The sequence below is a fragment of the Onthophagus taurus genome, chromosome 10, assembly GCF_036711975.1.
Source record: "Onthophagus taurus isolate NC chromosome 10, IU_Otau_3.0, whole genome shotgun sequence".
NCBI classification, from domain to species: domain Eukaryota; kingdom Metazoa; phylum Arthropoda; class Insecta; order Coleoptera; family Scarabaeidae; genus Onthophagus; species Onthophagus taurus.
In genome coordinates this window covers 11,349,063-11,364,701 of record NC_091975.1, presented here as the reverse complement: position 1 = coordinate 11,364,701, position 15,639 = coordinate 11,349,063, and the positions used below count along the sequence as shown (strand labels likewise).

The 15,639-nt window shown below is 34.7% G+C and overlaps 1 protein-coding gene across 4 annotated transcripts in view; it reads left to right on the top strand.

The window, feature by feature from the left end:
* The first annotated feature begins 5,870 nt into the window (after window positions 1-5,870).
* LOC111417059 (muscarinic acetylcholine receptor) overlaps window positions 5,871-15,639 on the top strand; it is a 126,634-nt gene continuing 116,865 nt past the window's right edge. For all 4 annotated transcript variants that reach the window (XM_071199239.1, XM_071199241.1, XM_071199240.1 and 1 more), the window contains exon 1: window positions 5,871-10,311. The gene's annotated coding sequence lies outside the window, so the exon portion shown is untranslated. The remainder of the gene's footprint in view (window positions 10,312-15,639) is intronic.

Below are 15,639 nucleotides of genomic sequence, written 5' to 3'. Positions count from 1 at the left end.
GCAATCCGTGATCGCTTACGTCACGAAACAGTCCTGCTCTTGCCCCTCGCGCACAAACTAAAATCAAAGTATTGCAGCATAGGAACTTAGACAACCTTTAATATATAAACCTTGGTTTTATCCTACTCTCTCTCTCTCTCTCAAATAATAAACGGGTTCTCTCTAATATCGATATTTCAGTCGATAACCGCAGTTATCTATTTTATTTAAAAGTTATCTCTCGTAAATAAACATTGTTATTAAAGTAAATTTAGGAAAACAATTTTTTTTTGTTACTCATAAAACGAGTTAATTTGATTTTGTGTTTAATTAAATGAATTTTTGTCGAACCTGATTAATTTTCTTTTTGAACCTGAACTTGCCCGAAACCCTGAGTTTAATAAGAGTCTCTCAAAATTAAAGAAACCCAAATTTATAGTTTAATAACTTGTGTAAAAACACACAAGTAAAACATCACACGTTGTATAAAATTTTGTATTTATCCAATTCTAAGGAGCTAAATTATATGAAAAAAATAGAATGTGACCTCAAGTAAATTAGTACTTCCGGTTGCCATATTTGATCCAAAAGTTCATGAAAGTTTTTAGCATATAGTCCTATAGCCACATACCAAGTTTCAAAAAATTATCTCAACCCAAACTGTGTTAAAATATTTTTGTTCGGGTTTTTTCAAATTTAGACCACTGTGCGGCGGTGCCGCCATTTTTAACGGATTTTAACGGCCTACACACGTAGACTCTTGTGGCGTCGTGCCGCACTTCTTTAACCGCTATCGACGGACCTATACCAATGCATATCTGGCCAGACAATAGCCAAGAAATTGGCTGCAGAATACCAATCCTACTTGCTGAAGACTAAATACTTCCTATAGAGGACAAATACTACCTATACAATACTAGAAACTGCTTAAAAAGATAGATATCGTCTATAGAAACCTAAGTACTGCTACCAATAGACTACAAATTGGTTGCAGAATACCAATACTACTTGTAGAAGACTAAATACTGCCAGCAAAAGGCTAAAAACTCCTTGCGGAAGACAAATACTACCTATACAATACTAGAAACTGTTTGCAGAAGATAGATATTGTTTATGGAAGGCTAGGTACTGCTACTAATACTGCTTACAGAAGGCTAAATACTTCCTATAGACTATCAAAAATTCCTTGCGGAAGACAAATACTACCTATGCAATACTATACCTTTTCAAGCTCAAATTGGCACTAATCAGAATCAAAATGACATTAGTCAAAATCGAATTGGCATTAGTCAAAATCAAATTGACAATAATCAAAATTAAAATGGCATTAGTCAATATCAAATTGGCAATAAACAATATCATATTGGCATTAATCAACAAATTTAGCACTAATCAAAAGCAAATTGGCATTAAACAAAATCAAAATGACATTAGTCCATATCATATTGGCACCAAACAATATCAAGATGGCATGAAAAATAAATGTATAAATCGGTGTCAAACAATTGTTAACTTATCGGTTATTGTCAAGTTTATGGTAATTTATTGCGAGATTTCAACTATTATATTCACAAGAGATGCCTTATTTAAAGAAAAATGCTGCTGCAAATCTGAGGATACAGATTTGCGCTTTGTATAATGCCAATGGTGATTGGCGTAATCTTGCAAACGTACTACAGGTGTCAAAAAGAACCGCGTATCGATGGGTTAACAACCAAGAACAACCGGAAAAGCAGCGAGGAGGTAAACGTAGAGCTAAAATAAAAAAATCCTAAAATTACTGTTAAAGGACTGAGTGAAAAAATCCGTGAAGATTTTGCACTCAATGTCTCCAACGAATGCGTTCGACAGCATCTCAATGGATTGATGTTTACTTTGAAGACTGCTCGTAGAGAACCAGAGAACGCGAATAGTATTCAAACGAAAACAAGCAGGAGTATTTATGTAGAAAATTTATTGGATCTTCAAGCACAAAATATACCTATCATATACATGGACGAGACAAACTTTAATTTGTTCATATCGCGGACTCAGGGTCGTTCAAAAAAAGGGACTCGCTGCACAACAATGTCTGCAGGTTGCAGAGGGTCGGATATTCATCTAATAGGATGCATTGGAAACATGGGGCTAATTCATTCCGAACTACGTCGGGGCTCTTTCAAGAAGCCGGAAGCAAATGAATTTGTGAGGCAATGCCACCAAACTGGAGTTGCATTCGTTATTGATAATGCTCCATGCCACTCTACTATTGAAGAGGTTTTTGCAGAAAACGAATTTGAACACCACACACTTTTACGACTAAGTCCGTACAGCCCTATGTTTAATCCTATTGAACAAGCGTGGTCTGCATTAAAAGCAGGAGTAAAAGCAGATATGGCTAAATAACATCTTGGCTGGTGCTGACCGGGATCATCTGACTCAAACAGAATATCGAATGCAGAAATTAGAGAACACCGTTCATAATAATATGGACAAGATTACTGTTGCCAATTGCGCAATGTTTATTGCCCACATCCAACGATTTATCCCTTCTGCATTGAATATGCAAGATATAAATTTTTAAGAGTGTTATTTAAAACATAACGTTACCTACTTTCTTAAGTAATATAATTGTTATCTATTGTGTTTGTAAGTCAATAAAATGTTTTTGCCCATTTCATTTTATTTAATGCTGATATATAATTTTATTTCCATGTCAATTTAAAATTCATAAGTGCCAATATGATATTGACTAATGTCATTTTGATTTTGTTTAATGCCGATTTGCTTTTGATTAGTGCTAAATTTGTTGATTAATGCCAATATGATATTGTTTATTGCCAATTTGATATTGACTAATGCCATTTTAATTTTGATTATTGTCAATTTGATTTTGACTAATGCCAGTTTGAAATTGACATTGCCAATATGATTTTGACTAATGTTTTTGATTCTGATTAGTACCAATTTGTGCTTGAAAAGATAGATATTGTTTATACAAGGCTAGGTACTGCTATCAATAGACTACAAATTGGTTCCAGAATACTAATACTGCTCGTAGAAAATTAAATATTGCTGGCAGAAAGCTAAATACTGCGAGACAATTTTACAAGCTCATTTATGGCGGTAGATTTTCAGTTTCTGTTGATGTAATTTTTTGATTTTGAGTCCCATAAACATGGGTACATTCTATATAGGTTTATAAATTTTTTCCAAAAATCTTTTTCGGCGAACGATGCCATTTTGATGGACGTTGGAAATAAACTAAAGCGATACTTTCGGTGTCGTATGTACGTCGCAATCCCATACACGTTGACTCTTGCAAGGCGACGGCGCCTGCCATGGTCTTGAATCCGTCGCCGTCGCATGAGTCCTGGCGCTTCCCTACACACTTCATGCGGCTCGATTCTTGGCGTCGCTGCATGCGACGCTGCAAGAGTCGTCGTGTATGGGCCGCTTAAAACAGTAGTAAATGTTGATGCTATATTCTATGATTGTGAAGCAGGTTCTACTAAAATGAAGCCTATGAAAGGCCAGCTTCGTTAATCTTGCTACGATGCTGCAGTATTAAACATAGCGGAAGACCTACGAAATAGAAAAAATTACCTGCCTAGACGGACAATAGAATGCGACGAGTTGTATCAAAAATAATTTAGGTAACTATACAGGGTGTCCAATTAGGGCGATATCGGACTATATCTCCTCACAGGGTATCGCTAGAAGAAAATGTTTATATATAAAGTTGTTTGGTGCTCGAAGGTGCATAATCTAAAAATATTTTTGTTTATACAGGGTGTTGCAAAAACTAATTAATAACAAGAAAGCAAAAAAAGACGGTTTACAAATACATTTTTATGGAAGGTAGCTTCGTCTGTCATCAATACATAATCAAAAAAGTCAGGTTGTTGATTTTTTTTTAACGCCCAAAGGCAAAAATTCCTCCGATTTACACAATCTTCATTAGATAACTCTTGAACAAGTAGTATATGGTAAGGATGGAATTTATGTTGTTTAATAATTTTGTTGGTAGTGGATCTCTTAATGCCTAACTGTTAAGAAATATGCAGATTCTCTACTACTTCTTGCATGACTAACATTTCATTTTCTGAACTTGCTGCTGTTTTCTCTCTTTGTAATTTTGACTCATAATTTACATTGCTGGTTCTTTCGAATCTTTCCTTAAGTCTTTCGAATGCTAAACAATTTGGATGGCGTTCAGCTTCTGGAAACTTTTGTGCATAAATTCTACTTGCTAATAAACAATTTTCATCACTTGCACCCAAACAGTAAACCATTTTTATTAATTCATCTCTTGAAAAATTCATTTTGAATATTATTAGTTTGTACAAATTTAGCAGACTGTCAAATTCAAAGCATTCTTTTGCTTTGTTGTCATCAATTATTATTTTTATAGCCAACCAACAAACATTTTTTGAAATCAAATGGGTATTAAAGTCGAAATTTGTAAAAAGCGTAAATAACTTGATAACTATTGCAAATAGGTATAGGACATGCTTTATAAAAAAGAAACCTTATTACTTGGCGAATAATTTAAGATTAAAATATGAGGCATCCCATTTAAAAAAAATGAGATATAGCTATTTCAAGTTTCTGGTATTGAGTACAATATTACGAACACCCTGTAGAAGGTTACCAGATTTTTATAAGGGCATGAAGTTACTGTAACTATGCATTCATCTATACATCCTGTATATAATTCGTAATAACTTCATTTTTCCCCAAAAGGATGGAAAAGGTAATCGATTAATACCTTAGGAATGGAGTGCTTGTCACTAATCCACTCCACCCTAACCAACATACCTACCAGAAAGCAAAATCAACTACTCTCCATGCTTTGACTAGTACTTTAGAGGAGGCAATTGTAACCCACGAGATAGCCCTCCTTTTGATAACACGTCCTATGAATCCAGAGAGAAGGCTCTAAACGTAAAAGATATACATCCGTTAGCAATCAAATGGTGCTATCACCTCTATTATGGTGCCTGGTAATATAACTTGATGAACACTCTAACAAAAAATGGATTCAAAATTCAGGGATATGCTGATGACCTGGTAATTACAATCCGAGGTAAATATGATTCAATCAAAACTCAACTAATGCAAAAAGCACTACTACTCAGCATGAATCCAAATTCACTCGGAGATAGAAGCTATAAATAAAAGCACCCTCCATTGAAAGCAGAACTATTAACCTCAAAACAGAAGTTAAATACCAAGGGGTAATACTAGACAGTAAACTAAACTGGAACTCACTCTTAGATAAGGTGAGGAAGAAGGCCATCATGGCAAACCAGATTTGCGCAGGCTCCTAGGAAGGAACTGGGGTCTCAAACCACGAATTCGGCCTACGTAGCAATAATCAGACCCATGGTCGCCTACTAAACATAAGCTTTCGAAAAATTAGTACTGGGGATGATCAGCAAGACGCTGAATAAGAAGACGCTTTTTCTTTTTTAACGATAAGCTTTCGGATTTATTTGTATCCTTCATCAGAAAATTATTTCTAATGAAACAACAAAGTGAGGTTAACATCGAAAAATAGCGCACAACTGGGTGTAAACAGCCCATCACAAATGGAGGTTAACCAAAAGCAAAGAATTGATTGAAGTCAAACTGAGTTAAAAGTTTAAAATTAAAATTCAAGTCGGACCGAACAAAAATCGACATGAAACAGAGCAAGTCGGAGTGACATAACCTAGAAATCGAGCAAAATCGCGGGAGTTTTCCACTCAATCCAGGAGTGCCAACCTACTAAAACAGTTCTCCGAAAACGATTTAGTAAGAGGAGGCATCACAAATATAGTTACCAACTTTATTCCTTCTCCCAAACAGACAAATTTATATTGAATATAGAAAGAGAAACTTCCAAGTTCTTAAAAACTGTGATCCCTCTTATCCACTCATCATCACACCTGCCAAAGGTCAATGCACAGTTGCCATTACTAAGTCCATGTGCCTCCAAAAAGCTATGGTGCTCCTCTCTGATGAAACCACTTAAAAGAAGCTCCCCAAGGATCCTACATCCTCCACACAAACCAAAAATAATAAATTCATACAAAGGCTGAAAGAGCCTTTACCTGCCATAACGGTGTTACCCCCCAAGCTTTATGGCCTTCCAAAGGTTCACAAAGAAGATTGTGCTCTCAGGCCGATCATCTCCTTTGTAGGGAGTATTTGTCGGACATTCTTGCTGTAGCCTTCAACAACTGGACCTCTCTCAACATTCAAGATTCTTATACCTTTGTATAAGTGTGTTGTGTGTTGCTCCACACACCCCCAAATCCAAAATCCCAGATAGTGATGGATCCCCTTCATCTATAAATATGTGGATGACATTGTTTGTTCCATACCTTCCAATGCCCTCGATGTTGTGCGGGACACCTTCAATAGTTATAATGCCAGGTTTCAGATCACTATAGAAACTGAGTTCTCTAAGTCTGTTCCCTTCCTTGACTGTCTGGTCATCCGGTGTGATGATGGGTCGATCTTTACGGATTGGTACAGGAAGAAACAACATACTGGTAGATACATTAACTTTTTCTCGAATCATCCGTTACACCAGAAAACCAACACGGTTTGAGGGATAGAATCAGGAAGATTTGTCACTCTAACTTTGTGGAAAAAATCTTCAATTATTGACCAATATTTCTGTAACAATGGTTTCCCTAGACCTCTGGTGAATAGTATTGATGCTTTATGGGTCAGTCCATGACAGCCGTATATGACAATTCATCTATATATCGTCCTATTACTGCCAAAACTCACTAATTGTAAGTGACATTATGATAATTTGGAGAAAAACACTTCTAAAAATTATTGATAGCTTGTAAATCAGTATTCAAATGTAATATTTTATTTCTTATAAAGGGTTTTCCAATAAGAGGTGTTATTTTGAATAGCCCGTTATTTCGGTAGATGTCACTTTTGAAGCTGTCATTTTTTGACATTTGACAAGTAGAAAGTACGCTTTTTAATAAAAATGGAACAATACACGGTTCAACAACGCATTGAAATTATTAAAATTCACTATAAAAATGATGAAATTTTGGCAGAGACGGTTCGTAAAACTCGTCGTGAAGCACCTTGTCGGACCGCAATACAGAAATTGGTGGAAAAATTCGAGCTGTTGGGACAAGTTAGTGATGTGAAGAATAAAACCCGTGCACGTCGCTCAAGAACAGCAGAGAATATTGCTGCTGTAGCCGAAAGTGTTGAAGAAAACACAGGTTTGTCCATTCCTCGTCGTTCTTTGGAATTAGGCATTCCACAAACGTCATTACACCGTATTTTGCATAAAGATTTGGGTCTTAAGGCTTATAAACTTCAGTTAACACAAGAACTCGAGCCGTCCGATCATCAACAACGTCGTGTCTTTGCTGATTGGGTCGTTGAAATGCATGAAAATGATCCGGAATTCCATCGAAAAATCATCTTGAGTGATTTTGTCGCATCTGCGGCTCGGAAAACCCAAGAGTTATTGTTGAAAATCCTCAACGTGTGACTGTTTGGTGCGGTTTATGGTCCGGCGGAGTCATTGGACCTTACTTTTTCGAAAATGAGGCTGGAGCAACATGGATTGCGCTATCGAGAGATGATTAATGATTTTTTATGGCCGGAATTGGATGGTATTGATGTGGACAACAAGTGGCCACACAAGCAACGAAACCATTGATCTTTTACGGGAAATGTTTCCGGACCGTGTTATCTCTCGAAGAGGTGATCACAATTGGCCTTGTGATTTAACACCTTGCGACTTCTTCCTTTGGGGCCACGTGAAAGAGAAGGTGTACGCCAACAGTCCAGCGTCGATTCAAGACCTCAAAGATGGAATTCGTGAGGCTATTGAGGACATAGGGCAGCCACTTTGCAATTTGGTTATGGAAAATTTCATGGAAAGGATATTGTCCTGTAAGCGTGGTCGTGGTGGTTATTTGCCTAATGTTATTTTCCACTATTAACGGCATACCTTCTTCTTTAGAATGAAATAAACGTCCGATCATTTATACTAAAAAATGGCATTTTTCTTTGAATATCAAAATAACACCTCTTATTGGAAAACCCTGTATTTTGAATTATGTTATGTTGTTAGGTGTTAGTTTATAATATTATAATTGCTACGGTATAATTCCTTTACGACAGAGATTTAGCAGATCATTTCTTTTCTGCGTACTGATAGGAATTAGCTTATTGTATGCGTTTATAATACTAGTCTGGCTTATATTTGGATTTCTTCCTTGGCCAAGTATACTCAGTGTATTGTAGGGATTTTATTCCCATCTTCGTCTTTGACACGATTTTTTATAATTTTTTTAGATAAGTCTTTTAGATCCATTAAATGTTAATTGGTGCACATTATAGGGACGTGTAGTTGAACGGTTTCTGGCCTATCTTGCCAGAGGTACAAAATAGACAGGTACAAAACGTTGTTCTTTTTCGATACAATCTACCTCCATAAACGAATGACCTGACTAAAATTTTTTTCTCTATAACGTTTAAATGAGTAGTTTGAGTAAGGTAGGTGTCGCGAGATATTGGTTACGGTTTTGTCTGCCACAGGTGTCCGAAAATATAGAGATCTTTTTAAGTGTATCTGGAAGTTGATTAATCCAATGCATTATTGCAGTTCCAAATTCACTGCTGCCCCTTTTACCATTTAATTCTGACCATGCCACACAGTGTGCATCGTTGGGAGGCTTTGACTCATAAATTGTAAAATTGTACATGCTTAGTTTTCGGGAATAATAGAGAAGTGATTCGCTAGCGGACGGAATCTGAAAAACTTTCTGTAAACCAACAGTTACAGATAGCTGGATTCGAAGTTGATTTTTGTTTGTCTTCGCTGTCTTCTAAATCTATTAGTTCCAAGCATGTTTACACACTTGAAATATTTAAGTAACTAATCGTACGTTTTAAAGTCTAACACTACGTTTAATTCACAAAATACTTGCTGAAGATCTACACCACGAGGTTAACTGATCAAGGCAAAATCTCTAACTGGTATGTAAACAAAGTGTAATTAATCCATTTCTTGTAAAAGCGAAAACTCACCAAGTCTTAGTGAATTTTTACATTTACTCAATAACTACGAAACTTGCTTTAAGCGAAGCTCACTAACTCAATTGATTAGTTTTGATTTTAAAATAACTTTCGAGAATTTCACATAGCACGAAACAAGCTTATTTAGTACGTTAATTATTTTTCCCATAGATACTCCACTTCAAAATGCAGTTAGTAATTCCGATTTTCTTAGAAATGTCAGTAAATTTGGCAGTAATAGGGCGATATCCAATCATTCTTAATCACAGGCTATGCTTTGACACCTTGGATATTAACTCTATATGCTAATCCGATTAAAAGGGTCTTTATGTTGGTCCATAGGCTTTCCTTCTGCTACTTATTAGGCATTATTATTATAACATCATGGACAGTCTAGATTTTCTGCCACCGTGATGGTATTGATTAATTTAATTTAATAACTTATCAATAACAATGTAATTTCGATTTTAATATGATTGTTTGTATTTAAAATGGATTAATTTGATCGTTACGTTTAAAAAAATACCAGTTAGAATAATTTAAAAATTCAGCGGACAATCTCGCGGCTTCAAACGACTTTTATAATTATTATTCATGAAGTTGGCAGAGCTCGGTCCAGCTCATCTCACAAAGGATGCAATTTCGTCCCTCAGCATGGACTGAATGGAGCCTCATACACGATCTGGGAGGAGCACATTTTGTTTACTTATGCCAACGAAGGCTTGAAGCTCCTCGCCACGAAACCAACGACCATTCCTCAAACGTCATCGTCATCACATTTTATTTCCCCTTTATCGATTTCATTCAAATTGATTTCAATTTAATTCGATACTTTTTTAACATATTATTTTGATATTTTTAGGGGTAAATTCCTCCAATAAACGTTCGTTTATTGTTCGTCTAGTTTAGGGGTTGAAAGAGAGAGCGCTTGCGTCGCCCTTTCAAAATACAAGCGCGATCCTGTCGAGTTGTGCTTCATTCGCGATTCGAAGCTATTCAGGTAAATACGGTGCCGGATCAAGGTAAAGTTTCTAAGAGAAACGCGTGTCTAAATTAATCACCAATAGAAAGAAAAATTTTAAAAAGAATCGTTTAAGAATTTTTTATTTTTTTTTCATGATTTTTTTGCATTTTTTTCCCTATCTTAATTATGTTTATGGATTTGTCGATTCAAAGGACGTACTATGAATCCCAGTGCGATTCTGCACTGATTATGGACCAGTAGACGAACTGAAAAGAAGTTGATTACGATGGGTATGAAACGAGCGCTGTAACGAGAAACGAACACTTTTTTAGGTGAGTCAAATTAAATTATATCATTTTTTTTTCGTGATTAAGATTTTTTTCGATTAAATCAAGTAAATTAACTTTGTTGTACTTAAAACGGTTAATTTATTCAAAATTTATTGTCTAACTACTTCCGAAAATACGCCATCATCAAAGACAAAATGATAACTGATAAAAGTTATTCTTCGTTATCGATTGGATGTGGTATATCGTTAAAAGGTGATTATCATTTTTCACATAGTAATTTGAAAATAGTTTTTTTGTTTTTTTAATACACAAACACGAACTTTTGTTCAAAATGAACCTTGCAAAGTTCAAGATCAAACAGTTCAATTATTTCCTAGCCAGAATTGATTTGTTTTTGTAAAAACGATATGATTTTTTTATTTGATACGGCAAAATAATACAATATTAGGCATAATATGCATGTTAAAACCAAAACAGTGAATAGGGAAAACTAAAATACAAACTTGCTTAAAACAAGCAGCTTCTTGATCTTCGTCAGAATAAACGACTTCAAATTGTAGCTTGTTTTGAACTTTTATGGAACCGCTGGTATAATATCTGCTTAAAGTCCTCATCATGACTAGACGTGTCACTAGAAGATAGTTCATCATTAAGCCCAATTTTGTTGAATTCAAAGGAACCAATGAAGTATTTTTTATTGCCGTTTATGAAAGTGCTAAGTTCATAAAAGTTTAATCTGATGCTTTATTTTTTTATTTGGTGTACTTTCATTGTTCCTCTAAAAGTTTGTAGCAAAACATTCTTAAGTTTTTGGGACATTTCATCAATTTTGTCTGCATCAATCTGATAGTAAGTAATGTTCTGAATGTTTTGGCACAGGTTATTCAACATAGCCATCAACTCCTCCTATCCCTTTCCGTGGCCAGTTTCTAAATAGTTCCAAGTAAATTTTTTTACTTTTGGGTGCAATTTTGTCAACTCGATTGCTAGGAAATAAAATTAATAATTAGGATCACCATCAACTATCGACACACTATCAAAATCAAAAGTATGGTTACAGTTTATCATATGACTGGCCAAAGCACAGTGAGTTTTTTTCGTTTTAAAATCACTCCTATGTGAACTAATCCTGTTTTTTAGCCATTGACGGGTGACACCAATGTAACAACCATTACACTCATTACAATTAACACGATAGATGACATTAGATTTGTACATCACGAGATCTTTATCTTTGATGCTACTATAACAACAACCTATCCTGTAAGGGTGGTAATCAACTATTTTTCTATCAGGTGGTAGATACAGTCCAATTATTTTTTTAATTTTATCAGACATCTTTGGGATTTTCATAATTGTACTAAATTTAGATTCTCTGGTAGGTGGTATATCAAAAATACTGTTAACAGTTGGTTGAGAGATGTTATTGGAAAAAGAGAAAAAAAATCTTGTTAACTAAGTGCTTAGGAAAACTGTTGCCAATAAAAATCCTGTTTAGCTTTAACAGTGCGTTGTATTGAAACCTGTCATCACAAATTCTTAGTATTCTTTTCTTCATACCACGTAAGGTATTAATTTTATGGTTAAATGAATGTGAGGAGAAATGTGTTTGGTGTACCAATCACAAATTACAGAATTGTTTTCACGTATGACTCAACAATCGAGAAAAGGGACCCAGCTATCAGTTTCAGTTTCCACAGTGAACTGGATGTAAGGGTTAAATGAGTTGAAAAAATTAAGAACGTAGTCAACACGATCACTGGGAAATCACACTATCCAAAACAAAATCCATTACCATCAGCGCCAAGATGGGAGAACCCATAGGAGTACCAAACTTCTGAACATAAATCTGATCTTGAAACGAAAAGTAAGTATTGTCAAAAACAAACTTTAAAAGTATACAAAAGGTTTCCAAATTAAAACTGCAATGATCATCAATTAAATTCCACTTGTCTTTCACAATATTAAGGACCAAATCCGTAAAAAGACTTATTACGTCAAGTGAAATGACAACAAAGTTCTTAGGGATGTGACAGCCTTTTATTTGACTGACAAAATCGAAGGTGTCTTTTACATTGTAAGATGTAGCATTACTTAAGGCAGTGGTTAGCATGTCAGATAAGAACTTTGACAGGTTATACACGGTTGAATCACAAGATGATATAATGGGTCTTAATGGAGTATTGGGTTTATGGACCTTAGGAAGGAAGTATGCTTTACATAAGACTGAATGTTTGGTACATACAGGGTGTCCCGCAACGATTGTACAAGACTGCATCATCATTAATACAGTTCATTAATAATTTAACAAAACAAGTAACAAAGACTGTCGAAGAAAATCGTTCAACTAGCATAAAAACAACGAATATTTAAAAAATTGGAAAAGATTCATGTCATTATTTGTTTTACTGTGTCAAATGCATTACTAATTTTATTTTTCAAATCCTGCACAATTTGAACGTCTTCAGAATAAACTATTTATTTTAAATATCCCGAAAACCAAAAATCTAACGGATTTAAATCTGGTGAACGAGGTGGCCCTCCTCGGCCAATCCACTTATTGCCAAATCTGTTATTTAAGTATGCTCGAGTAGCGCGTGCATAATCGTGCATAAAGTAGCAATCTTCTAGAATTTGTTGAGGTAATTCATCAAATGCCTCTGTAAGGTCATTTTGTAAAAAATGTATGTAAGCATCGGCTGTCAATCTCTTTGGAAGAAAAAATTGACCTAATAACTGATCACCTATAATTCGAGCTCATACATCAACACTGAATCGCTACTGATGATGAGTTTCTAGTATTGCATGGGGATTTTCATCATTCCAAACATGCGCATTATGAATATTAAAAATTCCGCTTTAAGTAAATGTTACTTCTTCTGTAAATACAATGTTTATGGGAAAGTCGACGTTTACTACCTCTTCCTATATGGCTCACCTACAAAAAATCTCTCTTTTTTCGCCATCATTTTCTGTTAGAGCTTGAACGGTGTTGTAATGATAAGGATAAAGCAACTGCTCCCTTAAAATGCGGTTGTTTTGTTTATGTTTCTTGTGCAGAATTTTTTCTAATGCTGGTTGAGGCCTTTTCATCAACTCTTCTCAAAACTGCTTCTTCTAATTCCACCGGCCTTGTGTAATGTCTCTCCGTGGAATGGCTGTGGGTTACGTTTATTTTCGATCATAGAATATGCTGATGCAGTATTGTACAATCGTTGCGGGACACCCCTGTATAAGTTTGTGTTCATGTTCATTTATGGATTTTTCATCATAAAGTTTTTTAATTAAATTATTTAACTTTCTTTGTATGGTGTCTACAGGATATTTAGTTATTTTTGCATAGGTGGTTTGGTCTTGAATCATTTCGTTGGCTTCATTTAAATACACATCCTTATCCAAAATTACAATTTTTGCTCCTTTATCAGCATTGATAATTATTAAATTAGTATTTCTTTTCAGAAAGGATTTAGTTTTCTTTAAAAGGTGGTTTTCAAGCCAAGTACAACTTATATCGAAATTATTTATTTATTATTATATTGAAACTTCTTTAAATTAACCCTCTTCACCCTATTAAATTCCCGGTTATAATAAAACTTTATATCATCTATAAAGCAAGTGAAAACATTGAAAGGTAATGATTTCTGAATAGTTTTAGTCAATAGATTAATATCATCTCTCAACTTATCCAAATTAACAATAGTGATTCTGATTTCTAAATTCAACGTGTTTATAGCTAATTTATTAGAAAAGCTGTTGACTTTTCTCAGTAAAGTTTGATTTCTGGTGTCCAGTAGAGACAAACAGATAAAACAGATAGAAATAATTTAAGTAGTTTTTACTCGTATTTATTTCATTGGGAAAAGGGGAGAAGGGAAAAAGTATTAAGTGACAACACCAACGTTAGTGATTCATTAATTTTTTAATTAAGAAAATTAAAATTTAAAATATGTTCTTCGACTGTATCGTTGTGATTTTGTCTATCGCGCAGTCTCTAAGAATAAAAATATATTTTTTGTAATTCGCTACGGTAATGGAAGCTATAACAGTACTCAAACGGGTGCTGTAATGAGAGTCCTTACAGCATCCGATGCTGTAATGAGATTTTAGTAACATTTTATGGAACCAGTTCAAGTTGGTGACATTGGGTTATTAATTTTTCTAGTTGTCAATGTGACAATTTTTGTCTATGGATGTTTAAACACGTTCTTAGCATCGAATACAAGGTCCACAATGATGAGGACATTGACTCTGAGCAATTTCTCTTATTTTGGGAGGTGTACAGTGTTCCGGTGTTACCAACTGCTACATACCTATTTCCCTACATTGCCAAAATGTACTTTATTTTTGTTAAAAAAAAGTATAAAAACGCGAATTACAAAAAATAGCATAAAAAACACGTTTCATAAGACTTAAAGCACTCATTCATTAAAAAACTCGTGGCTTCGCCACTCGTTTTTCAACTTGAATTCGTGCATTTCAAGCGTGTCTTACGAAACTTGTTTTTTAATATACTATTTAAGAACTGGTTTCTTCGCCATGTTCAGTCATCATAAGATTTTTACTTTTGTAACGTCAGCTATTTTAGTTTGTATTTTAAGTTTCCTAATTGTAATTTATTAATTCGAGTCACCCTTTTTGGGTTTTGATGCTATGTTTTTTGGTGGACCGTTGAAATGTTCCGCAATTGTGCCGCTTATCAACTAACCTATAAGTTTCTTCCTTTTTATGTAAGCCATTCATAGTTTGAGTGTTAATTTTGATACATTTGTTCACAGTTTTTTGCCTGTAGAAGAAACAATTTGTTTCGAAATATAGCAAAGAAAAATTTAGTTCTCTTTTTTTTCTTATACCGATCGCTACACCCAATAACCTTATCATACTTTATTATTGGGTCTAAATGCGCCTAAATGGCCGGGATATTATGTAGAAGCGATTCTGATAAAGTGCAAAAGCATTGTTGCTGTACCTCATCTTGTTTGGTATATACAACAACAGTATGTAGAGATATCTGTTTTCTTGATCCTCCGAAGTAGAATGCTTGTATCTCTTCTGCACATTTCATGTTGTAGTTTTCACTAAAATCCATGTGAAGATTCTTTTTAAGTTCTTTGAGTTGTTTGTACTGATGTAAGGATCTGCCTTTGTGCTTCAGAAATGGTATAATACTTTGTTTAAAACCAGCTATAATATCAGAAACCTGGCATTTAACTTTCTTCTTTGATTTCTTTCTAACCTGCTTTTCTTTTTGTGATGTCTTGTCAACATACGTGCATTTTTCTGCCATCCATTTGAAGTAGTAACTGCGTTCCCGGTTGTATTCACGGAATGATATTTGCATAGAAATCGCAATTCCCGTAAATAACATTTTTC